The 21,255-nt window shown below is 39.8% G+C and overlaps 1 long non-coding RNA gene across 2 annotated transcripts in view; it reads right to left on the bottom strand.

Moving 5' to 3' along the window:
• LOC123478935 (uncharacterized) overlaps positions 1-21,255 on the bottom strand; it is a 103,024-nt gene that overhangs the window by 30,156 nt on the left and 51,613 nt on the right. For both annotated transcript variants that reach the window (XR_006654358.2, XR_006654357.2), the window contains one exon: positions 5,295-5,419. This is a non-coding gene — a long non-coding RNA (uncharacterized lncRNA). The remainder of the gene's footprint in view (positions 1-5,294; positions 5,420-21,255) is intronic.

The raw sequence follows: 21,255 nt of genomic DNA, 5'->3' as shown, positions 1-21,255 counted from the left end.
ATGCTTTTCTTCAGTGCAAACTCAAAAAACATGCCATAGCAGCTCTTCCACTGGTTCTGTTTTAAGAGACTGACACATGACTGATAATGGATGAGAGACAATACTGGAAACATCGATCTGTGTTCCTCTGTGGATTGAATTTCACCTCTATTTCTTCACAGAGTTCCCACTGCCCATGGCTCCTCCACTCATTTCAGCTGGTTAAAGCCCTGCTTGCTCTTCATGAAGCTCCTCTGTGTAACCTTCGTAGAGCTCACAAATTAGAGTTCTCTTTTCTTCCTGTGTGTTCTCATAGCAAGTTATATGATCTCCTAGTGTATCATGGAACTCTTTGTACCTTACGCTGTAGTTGTTGGACACGCTTTATTTGTACCGCTACACTGCATGCGTTTTTAGAGGTACGCCTTATTAATTTTGGTGGCTTTCCATCTAGCACAATGGTTGGCACATTTTGTGTAGTCCTCAGCTAGTTATTGATTTGAACAAATGAGGGTTTATTGAGTTTTCATCATCCAGTATCTCATGGCCCAGAGTGACCACAGAACAATCAATATAGAAAAGCAAATATTAGGGGGAAAGTAGTGGGGCTCCACTAACATCTTAATTCTCTTTGTCAACCAGTCAACAAATATGTAACTACCACCTATATTGCACTTGGAAAAAGGAAATTATAAAACAAAGAGGAGGAGGCTACAATTAAGTTACAAAGACAAAATTTTTCAGGCTGGTAAAAGGCAAAAATATAAAGCAGGCTAAGTTTTATTCATCATCTTTTGTGCACGAGCTGTCCCTCTTCCTCTGATTTCCTGCTATCCTCAACGGTTTTTCTTTTCTTTTCTTTTCTTTTCTTTTTTTTTTTTGACTGCTTTGCTACGTCCCTCTATGTGTATCGAGTACAGCTTTTCTTACTTTATATTATCATTAAGTCAGGAAGTTAAGTTTGGGCCTACGTTATAGCTGGGGTTCAAGGATGTCTATTTCCAAGCAATGACCCGACGACCATGCCTGAATTCTTAGAGAAAGAAGTGGGAGAGAATTTGAAAAATGCTGTGATCACCAAGGACTTGGAAAGAGAAGTGGCCCAGACACCTCTGTACCCAGACCCAGAAAACAAAATGAAGCACCCAGTGAGGCTAGGGACATTCTCCTCATGGAAGACAGCTGGGCTGCAGGGAAATATGGATTGAAGGACTAACACTATTTTGACATTCATTCATTCATTGTTAACATATGTGTTGAGCTGCTAGCAAGTGTCTGGCACTGTACTAGGCCCAAAGAAGACGACACTAAAGAAAATGGATAAAGCTCCTGACCTCTTGCAGCTTGTTTTTGCTATGTGATAACAACAAGGCACCATCTACAGAAAGTTAGGTCTTTTTAAATTCTACCCCAGAAAGAGGGTGGGGCAGAATGGCCAAGCTGAAGAAGGAAGTGTGGTCTCAGTCACTCTCCTGGCACATTTCCCTCCTGCCTTTTAGTTGCTTACTGGGTTAAATTAGCATTTTTCCTTTTTGGATTAGGTCAGTCTGGAAAACAATAAGAATTCTCTTCTCCAAACTGTTCTAAACACACTGGCTGCCAGTCAGGCTGTCTACTACAGAGATTTTTCCCTTGTTAAATTCTTTTCTAGGATTATTTAAAAACAATATGAAAAGCTTTAAACTGATCTAACAAGTAGTATTGCTTTCCTTCAACATTATATAAAAGTTTTGGGAAAAAAATAGACACTTGGCATTCGGAGGCTTGAAAGCAGGAGCAGAGCTGAAATGAAAAAGCATGTGGTCAGTGGGGGAGCCCATGTGAAAAGCCTGGCAGGAGGCTAAGTTTCTACATATGTAAGTGGGACAAAGCCTGCAAAATCTGGGCTGTTTCTCCTAGGAGGACCATATTTGTGCTCGTGGACTGGGGAAGCCTGGACAAATTTGGGTTCTATTATTATTTATTTACTTATTTTTCCCCTTTTCAACTACAAACATATTGGTAATAGGGACTTCATCTCACCAGAACCTAAAAGAGTGATAGGTTCATATGAAGCATAACTTGGTGTCCAACAATAATGTGAGAAAGGAAGGAGAAAAGGAAAAAGCTCAATGATCACAAATATTTAAGATGGATCAATTTTTTTTGCAAACGGAAGGAATTCATCTGGAGCCAAGCCTGGTGACAATGTGATAGATCTCCGTCAATGCCAGATATTAAGATAAAGTGGGGAAATGGGAGGAATTCCAAAAGCCATTTTGAGAAACTGAACCATTATTGGGTGATAGCACCTGCATTTAATGAAATACACTAAATGGCTCTGAGCGGTGGCAAATGTGCTCAAAGTCTTTTTGATACTTTATAGTCACACCTCATGCATCACAAAGTAGACTGTGTATTATTGATCATAAGGCCTGTAGGAATTTGAAAAGGAGCTCATTATTAGGGAAAGTTTTCATCTGGCTAATTTTTTAAAAAGTCAGTATAACATCTTGACACTGAAATACTGGACTAAAGAAGTGGAGAATCAAAAAGAAGAAAATGACATACTAACACTGATCAGCATCTTGGCCAAAAAATGAGTAAAATGATGAAAGAAGCACCCAAAATGAAAATCTACGAAGTACAGGGGGGATGCTGTTGTTGATAAATAACAGACATAAACTCTGACCTGTTTAAGTAACAAAGAGGGCTTGTTGGGGAGATACTGGCAGAGGGGTATTTGGCCAATGCACTGTCTGACACCTTTGTGGTTGGTTAGTGTTCATGTCGTATACTTGGTGAAATATGCTGGCCATGAGCTCTGGACACTGGAGTTCCTCATAGACCCCAAGGGCAAGATGCAGGTGGCCCTTATAAATGGACTAGAACCCATGTAACATGTATGGTAGTTGTAGCAACAAGGAACAGAAAATTCTGACTTAAACAGGCTTATAACAATGGTTGGAAAACAAAAGCCTGTTTACTGGAGTACATTTACAGCCATGCATATGTATATGTATCACATAGGGCAGCTTTGGAACTACAACAGCACAATGGATTAGCTGTGACAAGACTTTACTTCTTAAAATATTTACTCTGCCCCTTTTAGAAAAAGTTTGGTGACCTCTGATTTCTACAATAGGTCATTTTTTAATCTAATATACTAGAGTGTTCACAAATGCCATCAAAGGCTCAGGCTTTTTAGAATTCTTCCTGCTGCCATCTTCAGTATTCCCCTTCTCCCGGGGTGGTTGCCTTCATGGTGGCAAGAGAGCTGACAATAGCGATCGGGACTATATGCTTCCTTGCTTATGTCCAGCAGGAGAAAGTGTAATGTCTCCTCTAGACATGAAATGTAAATTTTCAATCAGTTTGGGGCAATTTAGGGTGCGTGTCCATCACTAGATCAATACAGTTGCCAGGGAAGTGCATGCACGTATTATTTTAGACAGATCTGCAACCCCTCTGGGGACGGGTGGATCCAGAACGTCAGCATTGCTGAGAAAGAAGACAGTGGAGGGTGGATGGGAAACAGTAAATAACAGTGCTGAGCCAACCATGCATGAAGGACTTGGGGAAATCTAAGATTGTTCTCAGCCCTCCATCTCTAAGTCTCTGCTTCTCTCTTTGGCTCTGATTCATTGTCCTTTCTCATCGCAGCCTGTTTTCTTCTACTTCTCCTAACACATGGTGGAAAAGAAAGCTGCCAATAGCTCAGATATTTGCTATTACAGTCTTATGGTTCAAAGAGACAAATCTCTTTTTCTCCATCTTATTTTCAAGTTTCTGGGGAAAGATTTTGATTGGCCCAGGCTGGGTCAGGAGATCATCTTTCAGTCAAAGGACAACTTATGTTCTAGAGTCTGGAGACTCTCACTGTAACTATGTGAGTGTAGAGAGAGTGTCAATGATGGAAAAGGGTGTTGGGCAGATGAGCCAACAGGTGTTGCTACAGTATGTTTGTTTCTTCGTAGAAGATTAAATAGATGTTTTTCCTTTTGAGAAACACAGACCCAGAAAAGCAGTCATTTAAACAAGATAGTTTATCTTTCTTTCATATAAAGCTGCAAAGTTAGGCAAGCTGGTATGACATTTCCACCCACTCATCTGCTATGTTGCCCTTGTCTTGTCATATCTGCTACAGCTCCTGCTAGCATGTCCACCTAGTCCTTTGCAAAGGAAACTGGGAAACAGTCCCTCATTTTTCCTGAATATTTCTATGTCCGGCTTAAAAACCAGGGGTTTGATTGCTATGGAAGAAAACAGAACATATTTTAAGGGACAAATACAATAGTCATCAGTCTCTGTATAGTGATCATTTCACAATACATAAGATTTTAAGCTAAAAGGTTTCTTTTAAACTCAGAAAGAAAAAAAATAGTCATCATTATGGAACATAAAGAAGGGTTGAATAATATAACTCATGTCCTCTACTCCCATAATTAAAGTTTAAAGGCATTAAAATAACAGAAAAATACACAGAAGACAGCCATTGTTTGTTATATGTGTATGGCCTTCAAATAAAGGCTATGCTGTGTCCTAATGAAGAACAGTCTCCCAGACTATGACAAGTTCATGTCATTTTAGACAAAATTCTGTGGAATTCTATAGTTGTTGTGATATAAAAGGAGACAGAATATCATTCCTTAAATTCAGACTTAGACTGGGAAACATGAAATGCTGAAAAGCTATTAGTTAAGCCTAGGAACCTTCTCCCACTAGCTAACCTATCAAAATGGAAATGTCCAAAGTGACCAGGTGTATTTGCTCAATGAAAAAAGTGTTCCCAGTTCTACTTGCTGCAATGATAGCTTGTAAAGTGTTCATCGAAAGGATTTGTAACTTCCCTTTCAAATTACGATTGATAGGCCTATCTTTTCATGGCCAGTTTCCTATGGAAAGAAGATTCAAATAGTACTCTCCACACTACCATGATCTGTCCTTAATGGTGACTACATGAGACTGACTCAATCCATTTTGATTTAGAAAAAATAACAAAGCTCAGGTCTCTAGCCTATGAATGCATGGGGGCGCAGAGCAAGGGATTCTTAGTACCTGAAAAGTTCCCGCAAAATTGAGCCTTGCTGCAGAGGGTGTGTCATTGTTCAGAGCAACACCCTTCCTGCAATCCAGGAGTACAGACCTTGTATTCAAGTACTATTTGGTGACAAACAGAACATTATTCTGAACAATGAAGTGTTATTCAAATTCTACCAGAGAGCACAGATGCTGTAACATGGTAATTATTCTAAGGCAGAGTGTTTAATTTAGAAGTTAGCTAACCTTTTTGGTTTCTTTTTTTATGACATTTGTAATCTAAATTAGCAACAAACCTGTGTCTCTGAGGCTTTTACATCCAACTCCAAACCCGATTTGCCATTTTATTTTAGGATCAGCATCCCGTTTATTAGCACTCAGTTAGTCTCAGACATTTAAGGCCCGTCTAGTCCCAGGTAATCTGCAGACAAAGAGTGAAGAAATAAAAGGAATTAGTGCTTTTGCTTTCAAGCAAGTCGAAGAGTAACCGTGTCAGCATTGGACTGTCCCATCCTCCTTATGCTGCTCTTAGAGGTCTGGGCAAAAGAGGAAGTCACGGAACAGCTAATGTTTGCCAAGTGTGGGGACTTTGGCCTCTCCCTGTGAACCAACAAAATAATTAATCTAGTGTTTTAGATCCTCTGCAAATCCACTTATTAATTTATTATTTTGGCAATGATTTTTCAAGCACCTGTCTGTACTTGGTCCTATGCTGAACTATGAGTATACACGGAGTGATCAGTGAGGGTCCTCATCCCAAAGGGTTCCCACTACCACCCAGTGACAGCGGTATTCCTTTCAGTTATAGGAATAATGGTATGTATACAGGAAATTATTAACAGTGAATATGTATAGATGATCACAGCAGTTAGAAAGAATTATGGGTAGTTTTTTAAATTGTCTAAAATTCATATTCCCCTAATACTTTTAATCAATAAATACAAAAGTAATTTCAAACCCTGGCGTTTAAAATGGAGTGATAAATTTTGATCTATTCAAACAAAGTTACTTTAAGTAATAGAATTGTCATTACAAGTAACAGTTGTTTTTTTAAAAACATAAATCAATTATTTAATCATAACAACTGATTCTATCACATGCATAACACAGCTATTATATATAGCAAATCCACTGAAGGTCTCCCTGGAGTAGGGTAAAGGGCATGGGTGGAAACTGGAAGATAAAATAGCTTATACTGGTTTAGGGCTGCCATTGAGAAAGAGTGAGGTGAATGATCCTTTTTTAACCTCTATACCAACCGTGTTGTCATTTATTAAGCACTCGTGATGCCGTGATTAAGCTTATCAGAAAACACTGTTGATCAGCCTTAGAAATTTTGTCATTAGCACATGTTCTAACTCACACTACCAAGAAAAGTACTTCTTGAAATGTCTCAAAAAAGGAAGTATTAACATGAACATGTAACAGCTATGTAGTCATCAGACTTGGACCAACAATGTCAACAGTTTTACCCACAAACCAACTTGCTATCAGAACCCTACCCACTTTTGGCTGAGAAAATAGGTCACATAAATTCAAGGCCCTTCACAGGGCTATGAATACTCTGAGTACCATCCAGACAGGGGCTATAAGTATTACTCTTTAAAGGCAGTACAGAAAAAATACTGAGGAGCTGCTTTGACCGCAAAGCCTGGTAAATTCCACCCTTTAGCTAAATGCTTTTCTGATGCCTTCAGGGCAGAAGTACCAATTATCTGAGTATTTAAAAGGAAGCTTACCAAAAAGAAGGGATGGAAGAATGAGATGCTTACTGAGTTCTTTAAAAACAGCAGTTGAAGTGAACACACTATTGTGAGTGCTTCTAATTATGTGAGTTTACAAAGTTGTATGCTCATTTTCATCATCAGAAAGAGATAAAAAATCCCTTCTAAAATCACCAAATCAACACAGATATGATCTTTATAGACTTTTCTCATTTCTGTCATTCCTGTCTCTGAAGATTTAAACTTTCACTCATTCAAAAATATTTATTAATTCCCTATCCTGTAGCAGACACTGGTCTGGTGCTGAGAATAAATCAGTGAACAAAATATACAGAGATTCCTGTCCTTATAGAGATTACATTCTAGGTGGGAAAACAGAAAATAAGCCATAAACACAATAAGTAAGTAATTCTAATAGACATTAGAAGGGATACGTATTATGGGAAAAGGAAATAATAGACCAGGTTAGATAATCAGGAGTGCTGGGTGTGGAGAGGCAAGTTCAATTGAAATAGGTGGCAAGGTAAACCCCACTGAGAAGGTGAGAATTGAGGGACCATGTAAAGACGGTGAGGGAATGGGTCATGTGGCTATCTAGTGAAAGCCTTCCAAACCAAAGGAACACGCAAGTCTGGAGTGTATGAGGAACAGCAAGGAGACCAGTATGGCTGGAGCAGGATGAACAAAGGTGAAGTTATGAGGTGAAGCCAGAGAGGTCATCTGGGTTGCGTAGGTCTTTGTAGGGACTTGTATTTCCTCTGAGTGAAATAGGACAGCATTGTGTAGTTCTGAGCAAAGGAGTGACATGACCTCTCTGCCTAAATTCTTGAGACTAACTTATAGTAGAAGCAAGGGGCAAGGGCAGAAGCTGGGAGACTTGTTAGGAAGTCACTGATAATCCAAGAAAGAGATGACAGTGGCTCAGACCAGGCCAGTAGCTGTGGAGGTGCTGAAAGGTGGTTGGATTCCAGATATATTTTGAAGGAGGAACCAAAAAGATTTTGATGTGAGAAAAGAAATAAAATGAGAGAAGACTCAAGGATGACTCTAAAGTCATCCTTTTTGGCCTGCAATAATTAGAGTCACCAGCACCTGAGGCAGCATAGACTGTGGGTACAGCAGACATCAAAAGAAAGAATGGGGGTTCCTGTTTGGACCTGTCAAATTTGATGCATCAAGTGGGGAGTTGGATGAAGGTCTTAAGTTCAGGCAGCTTATAGGTGATATTTAAAGGCATGAAACTCGGTGAGATCACCAAGGAAGTGAGAAAAGAAGAGAAGAAGGCCAAGGAGTAAGCCTGGGGGCCCCTGAAGATCTTGAGATCAAGGAGAAGAGGAGAGACCAACAAAGGAGACTGAGAAGGAATGCTCGGTGAGGAAGAGGAAACTAAGAAAGGAAACTTTCAGAGAAAAGGGAGTAATCAGCTGTGTCAAATGTTACTGACACACACCTAAGCTGTGGACTGAGAACTGACTGATGGATTTAGAAAAGTGTAGGTTGTTGCTGCCTTTGGAAACAGCAGTTCATGGGAAAAACACATGTTTGGAGCAAGTTTTAACAAGTGATAATAAGAGAGAAATTAGAGGCAGCAAATATAGGTAATCCTTTAGAAAAATTTTGTTAAAGAGAACAAAGAAATGGGCTATAGCCCTTTTTCTTAAATATTTTTTCACGTATTCATATGAAAATTAACAATTACTAAATGAATGTCCTAGTTTTTTTCAAGCAGGCAAACATGTTCTATGCATGGTTATTTTTTAATGGAGTTAGTTAACAAACTATGTTTCTGTACAAGGTCATTTTGGAGATTATGAAATCATCTCCACTATACAAGATCCTTAATGTAAAGGAGGCCTTCTCAAATTGATATATGCTCTGGTGCTTCTTACTCCCGTCTCTTCTCAAAATGCTGCCATTCATCTTAGGTGGAGTGCCAAAGCAGAGCATAAGTTCAACTTCTTTTGCTACTTTTACCCAGGACCTTGGGAAAATTTCCTTACATCCAGTGCCTCACTTCCAATAATACCACGGAAAAGGAGTGTGAGTGGGCCTGTGGACACTGTGAGTGTTGGGAAGATGGGGGGGGGAGGAGGAATAGTATCTTAGAAGTGAGATCTAACTCCAGTGACCAGTTTTAACTGTGATGTTGGTATTTTGTTTTAATAACTAAGTCTAACTTCAAACCCAAAGGTTTTTGTTTTTCATTGTTTTTTTTTTTAATGTCTTTTTTCTTTTGGAGGAGTGGGAACAGCAAGAATATTTTTTATGCAATTCAGAAATTTATCACATTCAAACTATTGTCAATGACAATGCCTAAGTCACTGCTAATACTCTGTTACACATTTGGAAAATCTGATTTAATTTACAGTGTTTTGAAAACATCCTCCAAGAGACAATATTGAATATCACTACCACAATCACAGGTAAAGGTCATCTCTAAGTAAAAGGAATATGTTTTATCTTGTATCTTTGTACTGACATAGATCATTCCAACTCATCTAGCTATATAAGTAATTTCATTTGCTAAAACTAAATTTTAAAATCATACTAGTAACTACTAATTTTAGCTTTATAAGAATCCACAAGACTAAAACCCTGCTAGCAACATTCCAGATGTGTAAAGCAGGGTGACCAAGAACACCAGCTCTGGGGCCAGCAAAAACTGCAAAGGTTCAGGGCATGCCAGTGAGGCTTTTGCACATCACATCTTTCAGCCTGGACCCCATGTGACACAGGAGAGCGAGAGTCTTACTGCACTTGGGAAGCACAGCATCCCTCTCACCAGCTGCCATGACAGCCCCTGAGGCCGTCTTCCTCTGCTCTTCTGCAATAAAATGGGAAGAGCAGTGGCATTTTGCCCATAAAAGGAAAGTGGATTTTGATTACAATACGTACCACTGTCTGGGAATGGACACTGAAAGATGGATTCTTGCAATTAAGAAGAGTTTTAAAGTATTGGATTTAGGAAGCCTTTTGTTGTTGTTGTTTTTCTCAAGCATAAGGAATGAAAGCCTAAATCCATCACTGCTTCCTTGCCCCCTGAAACTGCAAAACCACTGAGAAAATGCCCTGGCAACAATGAAAAGAAGGAAGTTATGGTCCCCTCAGCACAATGGAGGGGCAGCACCCCCTTTACCAAAATCACTTTCTGCCAGGCCAGGGGCCTCTGGGCCATGCCGCCTTCCTTCCTCAGCACTGGCATCATGCTGATTAGGATCTTGTTCTCTTTCTACTACCTTATTACTTGAAACAGTAACTTTTGTTTGCTTTAAAGCTATATTTTCCTAGTGATCAAAAAATAAAGTAAACGAGGTTTGCTCCACCTCCCCAATAAAGCCATAAGTAGGAATCAGACAGACAAGTATTTGAATCTCAGCCCTCAGCTTACTGGCTAGCAGCTTTGAGCCAATTATCAACCCTCCAGAGCCTTGGCTTCCTCACTGGTAAATTAAATGAGAATCATTTTGCCTTCCTTCACGGGTAAGGATCAAGTGAGTTCATGTAGGTAAATCACTTGATAGCTGGTAAATTCTCAACAGTCGGTAGCTATTGGAGTTTACTATTTGGATAAAGAAGATATGGTGAGGAGCTCTCCTAGACAGACCCTGGAGTGATGCGCAGCAGCAAAGGGCAAGGGGCATCACTGTAGCAGGTGTGTCTCCCATTCCTTGGAAACTCTCAAGAACAGCCACATCAATCCTGGTGCTGCCCCAATACTCTCACCTGTACGAATTAGTAACTTCTCTGGTGGAACGAAAAGTACTTGGAAAACTTTGCAAAAGTCAACTTCTTGTAATGATCTACCCCTCTAAGAACCTCACACCATAAGAAAACACACACACACACACACACACAGACATTGATCTGGCTTAAAGACAATGAAGAATCAAAGAGATAGGGCAATTCTAGAACATTATTTTCCCTGGCCAGAGCAGAGTCAGAGGTATTCTGGGAACTGTCTTTGGAAAAAGTATTTCTAAGAACCTTGGTAAAATGAACAAGGCTAGGGTAGGAAGCAGCAAGTTGAAAGCACTGGTCAGATAGAAGGGTTTTCTAAGAAAAAGAACCAATTAATTAATTGGTTTGATTAGAGCTTCTTTTGTATATTGCTTCCTACTACCTCCCAGGTCAGCAGGTCTTCCTTCCCAGGTCATGCTAAAATGAACAGAAAGCAAAAGGGCCTGGCAGGTGCACAGAGCTAAGCTAGCAACACTGCCCCCCTAAAATATTTTCACTCCTTGTTGGGGAAGGAGGAAGCTGCTTCTTCTCAGGGTCCTTCTCACTACTATTCCAGTAATAGCACCTAAAAGACCTATGAAACAAATACCAACATTGGTACAAATTTATAGCTGAATAAATATAGATTGGGCTTTGGGATCCCACAACCTTGAAGGTGTGCCTAATACCAGCCAGGAAAATTTGGATGTTACCTAACTGCTCAGCGCCTCAGTTTGCTCATCTGTCAAATGGGTCTTAAAAAGGCCTACTTCTCTGGGTTGTGGCCAGGATCAAATGAGAAATGTATGAAGAGTCCTTACTTAGCACTATGCACGGCACACAGAAAGCACTCAAGAAGTGGTAGAGCATTAACAAAAGGAGTAATGATTCTTTAATGGTTTCTTTTAACATTAAGAGATTCTATCCATACCAAATACAGGCGGGCTATTCTAATAAAGCTGTCATTTGGGGAATTTGTGATTACCCTGTCCAAACCAAGTTCCTCTGGAATGTTTAGAGTAATCAATCTGAAGCCCTCAGCAAGGGCCTTGGGCCTGATCTTCAACCCAAAGAACTGGAGGAGGGGAGGAAAGCACCCCTTCTTCCTTCTTTCCTAAAGCCTATCTGCCCCGTTGATAATGCTTCAGTTCTCAGACAGCAGAGACTCTTGGGAAACAGGAAGTAGCCAAATGCCTGTGAGAAAATCCCCAGATGAAGATCAGTAATGTCTTCCCCCAGCAACAGTTAGGTCAGAAGAGGGAAGTTCCCCACCAGCCCTCAAAAACAGTCCCTCAAGAAAGCCTCCAGAAGGTTAATTTGGGAAATCCCCTTAGAGGCAACAGAACAGAAACGGAAATCTGCTTCTTAAGAGAAATCTGAGCTGGAGTTAAGCCAATTAGTGGCTGCCTGGGGAGCACTCTGTGTAAAGCCATCCTGCTGCTCCCGTCCAGCTTCCCCTTTTCATGCTGATCCTGAGGGTAGCCCCAAAGGAACCCAGTTGCCAGAGCCACTTGACACCCACTTTTCCCAGGCTCCCAACTCAGGGGAATTAATGCTGCAACTCCTAGCCTCTTGACATAAGCTACTGCTAAGCCAGATTCACTTCCTGTTTGGATCTCCTGTAAACCCTCCCCATTCCCTGCCTCCAATGGTAGAATACCAAGGCACCAGCTTTTACCTAGTTCTAACCTCAATGTGACCTCGGGGTCACATTTCTTAGCTGCTGCTAAGCTCCAGGAGGCAGGGAAGAATGCATCCCATAGGGAAGGAAAAGGTCACATAAACCTTTTCCTATGTAGGGCTTAGAATGGAATATCCGCTGATGAGTGGTAGCAGAGACAGCATATAAACACTGTTGCAAAGAGGCCTGTTGAGAACTATTGGCTTTGTGGCTCCCTGATCTCTATATACAAATGAGGCCCAGGTCAACCAGCTGTCCACGAATCATTCCCAATCCCCAACGGACTTTTTATTTATTTGATTTTTTTTTAACATTGACTTAAAATGACCATTTCAGGTAGATGACAAAATTGAGATTTTAGTAGAAGAGAAAGGAAAATAAAACTCCTCTATGACAGCTAAGATTTCCTTTACTGTGTACTTATCCAAAAAAGATACCAAGTTTGGGTAAAAGAGGAGTTTTTAAAGATGAAAGTACTTTGGGTTTAAAACCTTATAAAATAGTATGCTTCACTAGAATGTGTGCCATTTTACGTAGTCAGGACTCATCATTGTGTGATTCACAATTACAGATTCCACTTTCAAATATTTTTTGAGTCCTGGAAAACAACCCTGCCAAGAATCAGTTTCTTCATATCTTCAAACAAACATGGTTCTTATTCCCTTCAATTCACACGGATTTTTGTTAAGATTCTCCTTTCAAAAACTGTCAAGATTCTCAGCCACCTACTTTTCCCCACGCTTGGAGTAAGCCAGAAAACTCCTGGCTTTGGGATTGCATGTTTCTAAGCAATTAGAATAGTCATTAAAGTCATTCTGTATACACAAAAAAATAATTTTAATAGTTACAATTAAATGGCTATCAAAGTTTCCCACCCTGGCAAATTCTAGGTAGATTGTCAACATACTCTCAAAAGGTTTTATTTCATTTTTTATTTGGGAGCCTATGAGGTATTCATTTCTCAACTCCTACCAAAACCAAGGAATATTTCTGGTTTCAGGGGGAAATTTTCATCTGCTCTCAGCCTTTCCATAGTTATGAATGTGAAATCAATTAAATAATGATGCACATCAGCAAAAAAATAAAAACAGAAATGAAAAAACTACCCTTTAATGCAGGCACAGATGAAGCAGATTTCAGCATGGATCTGAGAGTAATAAATAAACTCATAAAAAAGGGAAGCATGGAGCAACTCTGATGGAAGTCAGCTGTTTGCCTTTGCCCTGGAAAGTTTACAGTGTTTTAAACAATTGTAAACATGTCAGTATACGTGGATACCGTCTCCATAGCAGCACGGCAACAGTTAACAGTTTCTCCAAACATACCCAAAAGGAAACTAAAAATAGCTTGTCTTCGATATCAAAATACGTACATATACACATTCAGACAACAGTACACAAAATGATTTGTAATTAGAAGTTCTACAGCTATAAACCTTTCACAAAAGCATATTGCAGGTAGCTTTAAAGACCAATGAGTCCAGTATCTTTAGAAATGGGGTAGAAAACAGAGAGTCCAAGAGGAGGAAAGGCAGGTGCCACCTGGAATACTAAGATCAGAGGCTCCTGACCCCAAATGCTTCCAACTATTGCTTTGTCTCCTCCACCTGACAACCCCTTGACACGAAGGACCCCTGCGCCCTATGCACCTTCAGTTCTTACCAAAATGGGAGTTGAGTATATGATACACACTATTATCTCCACTCATCACGGTATCTGCTCATCTTCTTAAGTTTTCTAGCCAACTTATTCCATTCTCCCTAGAGACTGAACAGTAGTTGCATTTTTTAAACCAATGTGAAACCAATGTCACACTTTCCAAATGAACTTACTTCAACTGATACACAGTGACAGAAATAGTGATCCCAAAATGAAGACAGAGTGTCGGTACATTTTTTGGGCCTTCACTGTTTGTACTGTTTATTTATATCCAAGAATTACAAGTATTTCAAAAACATCATCTAGTGCAAAATATTATTTTGAGAGCATATATAATGTATCAGCCAAACTAGGACACTTTTGAGAGTGAAAGTGGCGCTATTTATAACTACGTTGGGAAAACAGTTGTGAACCGAGACTATTCCAGGCAGGCCCAGACGAATGGTCACACAATGTCACATACAAGAGTATAAGCGTCTTGAGGGCAGGGATGATGTTTTATTTATTTTTGTATCTGAGCACTTATTGCAGTGTTTTACACTTAGAAAAAGTTCAATAAATGCTTGTTAATGAATGAAGTTTACAATTAGATTATGTTTTGTAAAACTTTTAAAAAGTATTTTTATATGTAATACTAAGCTCAGCATTTTTTTTTTTTCAGTCCACAGTCCATGTGTTGGGCTTAAATAAGATTGCACATAGCTGTACTGGGTGAATCTTACTTCACCATCTGATCTGCTCCTTGAATATAAAGAGGATAAAAATGGAAAAGTAAAATATATCTGTGAGTCATAAGAAAATAATTCTATCAGTCTGGGGTGGTTTATGAAAGCACTAAAAGAAAAGCTAGAGTATAAATTCAGATAAGAAGCAATTTCATAATCTCTACAATGGTTATTATCCTGGTTTCATTTTCTCTGCCAGGAATTTTGGCCCCAGGGGAGAGATGCAGAACAAGTATGAAATGAGTATACTCTGACTGGAAAGAATGCTATTTGTCTTTTAAGATGAGACATTGAGAAGAGTACTAACCATTGGTGAACTCCCAGGAGTGAAGGTAAGAGCCTCTTCACTTTCTACCTGGATCTCCCAGGAGCACAGGGAATGCCTTACGCAAGTCACTTATCTGTTTGATGGACCACTAGTTCTTGGCTTACAAGCTGCATCAAAGGAGTACCGTGGGAAGTAATCATTACATTCAAGAGGAGCACTTAGCCTTCCTCCTATGAAAAGCACAATAAATCTCTCTACTCCCACTGGAGAGGCAGCAGAGCTTGGGAGGCAGTGTTGCCTGTCTTTAGGATCTCAGGACCTGACCCTGCAGTCATGCTCTTTGGATTTACAGGATGTTGCTTAAACTTTCTGGGCCCTCTTTTCTTCATCTTTCATGAAGGAAGACAGTAACTGTAGCTCTTTAAGGGGTTATTTGTGAAGGTTAAATGATATTTACACTAAATACCTTAAACATGAATGTAAGCTATTATTCTTAACCAGCTCTATATTTCTTTGGGCATTTGGCAAGAATACTATTGGAAAAACATGCTTAATTAAAGGCAAAAATTATGCTTTCATGTTTCCAGTCCAAATAAACCCAGTGTATGTACCTAAGGCCAGAAGGAGTCTGCTAGGCCTAGGCCACTTATAAACCAGATCCACATCTTATTCTCACCTTTCTTCACAAAATTTGTTACTTTAAGGAGGATTTGCATCATTATTATTATTATTAATACTATTATTAATTCAACATCATCAAACCCAAGCCAGTTTCTATGCTGGGCCATAGAGAGCCACTCCATTTCAGGGAAAGCAGAAAGCCTGCACCAAAAGAATGAATTCTCTTCTTTAATATCTAATTTAGAGGCTAGGAAAGTTCCAGAGAAGTATTTCTTTACAGAATTATGCAAGGCTTTCTAGTTAATGAATCTCTGGTGTCTGAGTGGAGGGGGCCCTGTATAAGTATCAAACCATAGTGTATCTACATAGAGTGCACCAGTGGGTTAAATGGAGCCAAATTCTGTTCGGTCTGATAATTACTGAATCTGACATTCATAGAGGTTCTTTTTAAATTCTGGGAATAAGAAATCTACAAACTCACTGAATTATGAAATGTTTCAACCCTCTTATCCTAATGAAATTACCCCATGGACTACATTGCCACAGGAAGTCTGGAGCAGCTCCTGATGTTTAGAAAGACTCAATAGCAGGGATTCGATTTCTGTAAAAGCCACCACAGTGTGGTTTAAAAAGTAAAGCACCTGATTTAGAATTATAGGTGATAATTCTAAGGAGAGATATTGTTTCACACCCAACACAGAATCTTCTGTTCAGCAAATCTATACTGACATTCGGAATGAAGACGGGCAAAAGATCCTGTCTAAGAATATTTAGAGGCTGGAGAATTGGCCACAACATCTGTTTCTTTTGAGTAATAATAATGTACTTATGTAATAGTATTACCATTTATTTATTAGCCACATCAAAGGAAATCTAATTATTTCCACAAAATAGGGGTATCTAATAAAACTTTCATTATTCAATGCATTTAATAAATAATAAATGCCTAAATAGCTCCTAGACTTTCTTAGTCTTTAGAAACTCTGAATTCTTCATATCCCACCTGAAATGTCCATGTGTCAATGAATACAACAAGCGTGGCAGAGTGAAGTACTTGGGAGGGGGAGTCAAAGAAATAGCTTCCTGTTACACTTCTGTGACTTACTAGCTATGAACTTTGGCAAGTCATTTGGCAGTGAAATGTTAGAGAACAGCAAATTTACGTGTCTTACTTATTACCCCACAAAATACTTCTTAATTATAAAGGGAGAAAGATACCTGTAAAATGGAGAAATCTTTCAGACACCATCTTAATCTAACAATTAAACTTAACATCATCAGTAATGGACAAACTGATATAATGTGACCCGATGGAAATCTGTGCCCATAGCAGGCATCATTAATGGTTCTTATATGATTTCTCAAGAAGCCGGGGCATAGCCTCAGAATCTTTCTCAAGACTGATAGCATCATTATAGAGAATGGTTTGAGAACCCAACATGGTGCTGATGCCATCCCACTTTGGCCTGCAAGCGATGAACATAGCATCAAGTAACAGGAACCTGTAGAATGTCTCCCAGGTGGCTCCATGGTTCTTGGTAGAGGAAGGATTAAAGATCCTGAAGCCTGGTAGATGGGACAGTCAAAATGGCTTTAGAGGAGAAAATAAATCATCTGTGTTTGTTTCAGCCAAAAGAAAAAAGTGTCCATTACCACTTGATCAAGGATGCCGTGTGAAATACAACCTATCACAGATTATTTGTGGTAATTGATGTCACTTTCAAAGCCACTTTGCTGATTAGAGTCACACTCCCATACCTTACAAAAAAAATGCTGTGGGAAAAGTGGGCTCTACCCAGTTCACTGAAGCTTCAAAATTGTCCTCCAAAATGTAAGATTATTTATTTGAACACCCCTAATGGTGACAAGTAGACATCCTTTAATTTGCACTTGGATGTCACCCTTCCCATCTAACAAGCTTGTTTCTGCTTGTTTCTTTTTATTTCTCTATCTCAGCTCCTTATCTGTTTCCTTTATACAACTTTTCCCAACTGGTGAGCATTTTTAAAAAATTTGTTAGCATGATGTTGTGGGGGTGGCTTTGGTCTGTCTTTCCAATTACAACGTCAGCCCCAATTTTGCAGGGACCATTACTGTCTCGTGCATCGCTGAATCCTGAGCTTCTAATGCACAGCCTGCCACACTGGGGCACTCCATGGATATTTATTAAATAAATGAATGAGTGGATGAATGTATAAATGAATAGATTTGATTTTTTAATATCCCAAGTTATTTGGAGTTAAGGAATCAACCTTCTGTGTCATAGTTAAAATTGAGGTAAAAGGCTAAATGTTTCACGAAAGCCAACCTTGGTTCTAAAGGCAACCATAAAATAAAAAGTTCCCAAATGCTTTGGGCAATGTTGTCTCTACTAGGATGAATACATCTCCTAATATGACTCCTTGAAGGATAATGCTAATTTGAATGTGTAAGCTGTATCACTTTTTCAGTTGTGTCATTTTTTAAAGCAAGTTGCCTCAGAGTCCAACACAACCTGAATATCTTCCCTAACGCAAGGAGAGGAACGTACTCACTATAACCTTCACTATAGAAAATTCTGGTTGTTAGCCGAAGCCCGTGAACAAAGTGCTCTTTCGGTGCTGAGCAGGACCTCGGCTGAACAGCAGATCGGATTAACCCATGCCACCACAGCTGTAATGACAGCCTTAGAGACACAGGAGTCCTCACTGAAAGAACAAAGATCAAGATTTAGTTTCTCATATCGCTTCTGGGTGTTCCAACACTTTTATGGTCTACTACTTTCTTCACTTCCAGTTTGCTCTTCTGGGAAAATAGAAAGGTCAGACTAATAATAACAGTAATAAAAATCTAGAAGAACCTTCAACAAAATATAAAGTTTGAATCACCATACTTGTGCTTTGTTAACATCAAGGTTTGGGGTTGTTTCAATAAATCTTTTGCTGCTGTATTTTCAAACATTCAAAATATTTTTGGTAGAAACCAGATGGCCTTTACTCTCTGTTAACTACCTTTCGGGTGAAAGAAAGATAACGTGTTCCCTAATTATCTTATATCTATTTTATTCACTGAAACCTGCAATACTAAACAAGGCAGGATTTAACCTTTGGCCTCGACCAAGGTATTCCCGGATACGGACTTTACACGCTGCTGCCGAAGTCTCACCTTGCACAATACAGCAACCCCCTTTCACACAGATAATTTCATTTTTTAATAAAACAAAGAAGAAATTAAGACTAGTTTTAGAATAGTAAAATTTAAACTGCTCACCAAAACACTTTCGGTTTGGAGCTGATGGTGTAGTCTGGAACTGCTGGTAGCCAGGGTAACGTGAGGTAATGCCACATGCAGAGGAGCTAGGCCATGTCCTGGGCGCACCAAGGTGCCTTTTCTGTTTAGAATTCGTTCGCTGGTTCTAAAACTCAGTTTCCAGTGTGGGGGAGGGAAGTTTCCCCCCACACCAACAAACAATTCTCAGACACTCTGTTGATGTTGGAGAATTCAACTCAATTCTGACCCTCTACTCGGAGATAGGATCAGATTCCACAGGTTAAGGTTTTAATCCTACAAGACTGTATCCACTTTAGATGCCAATCACAAGCCCAGGTTGTGAACAGTTGGCTATAAATCAGATGTTCCCACAGCCCCCTCCTTGCATTCAATTAATTTGATAGAATGGCTCACAGAACTTAGAGGACCATTTTACTTACTAGATCACTGGTTTATCATAAAAGTATGTAAGTCAGCAGTAGCCAGATGGAAGGGGTGCCTAGGGCAAGGTATGTGGGAAGGTGCAGAGCTTCCATGCCCTCCCTAGGCACACCTCTCCAAACCCTGTACTTTTAGACTTTTATAGAGAGTTCATAACGTTGGTACGATTGATTAAATCATTGGCCATCATCAGTTAATTCAACCTCGAGCCCTTCTCCCCTCCCCCAAGGTGGGTGTGTGGAGGGGGGTGGCACTGAAGGTTTCATCCCTCTAATCACATGGTCAACTCCACTGACAACTAACCCCCTCCTTAGGTAGGGTACAAAATGTCACCACGTTAACATACAAAAGACACCTTCCTTGCTCTCCTCACTTAGTATATTCCAAGGGTTTTGGGAGCTGTGAGCCAGGAACTATGGACAAATACCAAATATATATGAGAAATATATTTTGGTCATTGGAATATATCGTATGTGTCCATTAACATGAACAAGAAGCTACCAAGTTAAAAAATAGCAAAAGATTATTGCCAGGGTAAAAATGGAAATTATCTGCCAAATAGAATATGTTAAATGAATGTTCGGTATTGCGTGAGTGAGACCACAGCCAGAGGATGATGTGACAGAGCCAGTCAGATTTTTGACACAGCTTGGGAGCACATAGCACTGAGTACAGACTCGTCATTCCACATTCCTGTGGTGGATTCAGTGGAGAGCATGGGAGTGGCAGAGCTGATGGCTGCAACCTATTGCCTTCTGCAACTCGGTCAAACATCACTGAGGATCTTTCTATTCTCTGGTTTGTGAATAATCATTTTTACGGCTTCACTATTTTCCATAAACTTATTGTTTATGGAAATAAATTCCTGGTCAGAATAAAGAGATATAACTGCCTCCCTCCAAATGACAGCTTTTTATTTTAACCTACTGGGGCATATTTTCATTTTTTTTCTTATGACCAAATTTAGTTTGATGTTTTTCAATTAATCACCTCTTCTCAGAAGTCTAACCATCCAGTTAAGCAAGAGAAAGAGTACCTTACCCAGGATGCCTAGAAAATTAGCTGGTTGGGGCCTCTAGGCAGCTGTATCGCTTTGGCTCTATCACAAGCTTTTCGTTCCTCCCTTTCCCACCTCCCAGCACCACCACCCACCAGCATGCTTGTCTCCAAAGGTCCTGGAGCTCCAAAATGACCTTATCTATTTCTTCTATAGCCTTATGCAGAGCGACCACTCACATGAGGGGGCCAACCTCATGCAAAAATGACAAGTTGAAATGTTCCTTTTTTTCTACCCTGCCTGCACCCTCTGGTATCCCTCTCCTCTGATATTTTATCAAGGCGGGGGGGAGGCAGAGACAGGTGTTTCTTGGGTTTCAGGAACACAGGAATTTTTGTGGGGTATCAAGTTTCTTTGGGCTTCAGCCTACTTCGTCAGAGTCTGCCAAGCACTTTTGATTGGTAGGAAGAGTCAGCTCATTTGGGCCAAAGGTGGTCCACTGGCTTAATGATTTGTTATCCAGTTTGTGCTGGAAAATGAATTTATTGGCTTGCAGTTTCACCTGGTCGTGAATTGTCAATTACTATTTAACAAGACTTTTAACTCCACTAGAGTATTTTGTTTAGTCTTAATTTTTAAAGATGTTTTATGTTTTCTTCACTGTTTCCCACTCTCCCGTTTTCCATACATTTAATTCTTCCAAATTCAGGGTACATATTAGTATATCATGCTATACTAGATAACTATCAAAATGTCCATGTGCTAGTACAATATATTGGTCAGCCTTTGCTAGGGCAAACAAGTCCCCATATCAACAGCAAAGGCTTATTTTTGGCTCATGGTATATGTTGGCTGTGTGTTAGCTGCAGCTCTGCTCCATTTGTCGTCTTTATCTGGGATCCAGACTAAATGGCACTAGGCAGAAGCAGCTTCTCTCTGAAGCTTGCTGTTCTTGGGACAAGAACAAAAAAAAAGAATAATGGTGGAGTTATGCCACAGCTCTTGACTTTTCTGCTCAAATGTGGTCTAGGTCATGTCTATGTCATTCTGTTCATATTCCACTAGCCAAAGCAAGTCATATGAACAAGCCCAATACCCATGGGCAGGAAGTTCACTCCTCCTCCAGGGAAACTGACCACCAAAGATCCCTGGAGCTGTGCAGGCAGCAGATAGTCG

The sequence above is a fragment of the Desmodus rotundus genome, chromosome 5 (genome assembly GCF_022682495.2).
Source record: "Desmodus rotundus isolate HL8 chromosome 5, HLdesRot8A.1, whole genome shotgun sequence".
Classification (NCBI taxonomy): Eukaryota; Metazoa; Chordata; class Mammalia; order Chiroptera; family Phyllostomidae; genus Desmodus; species Desmodus rotundus.
Note: the sequence above shows the minus strand (reverse complement) of the source record. Positions and strands in the feature narration are given on the sequence as shown.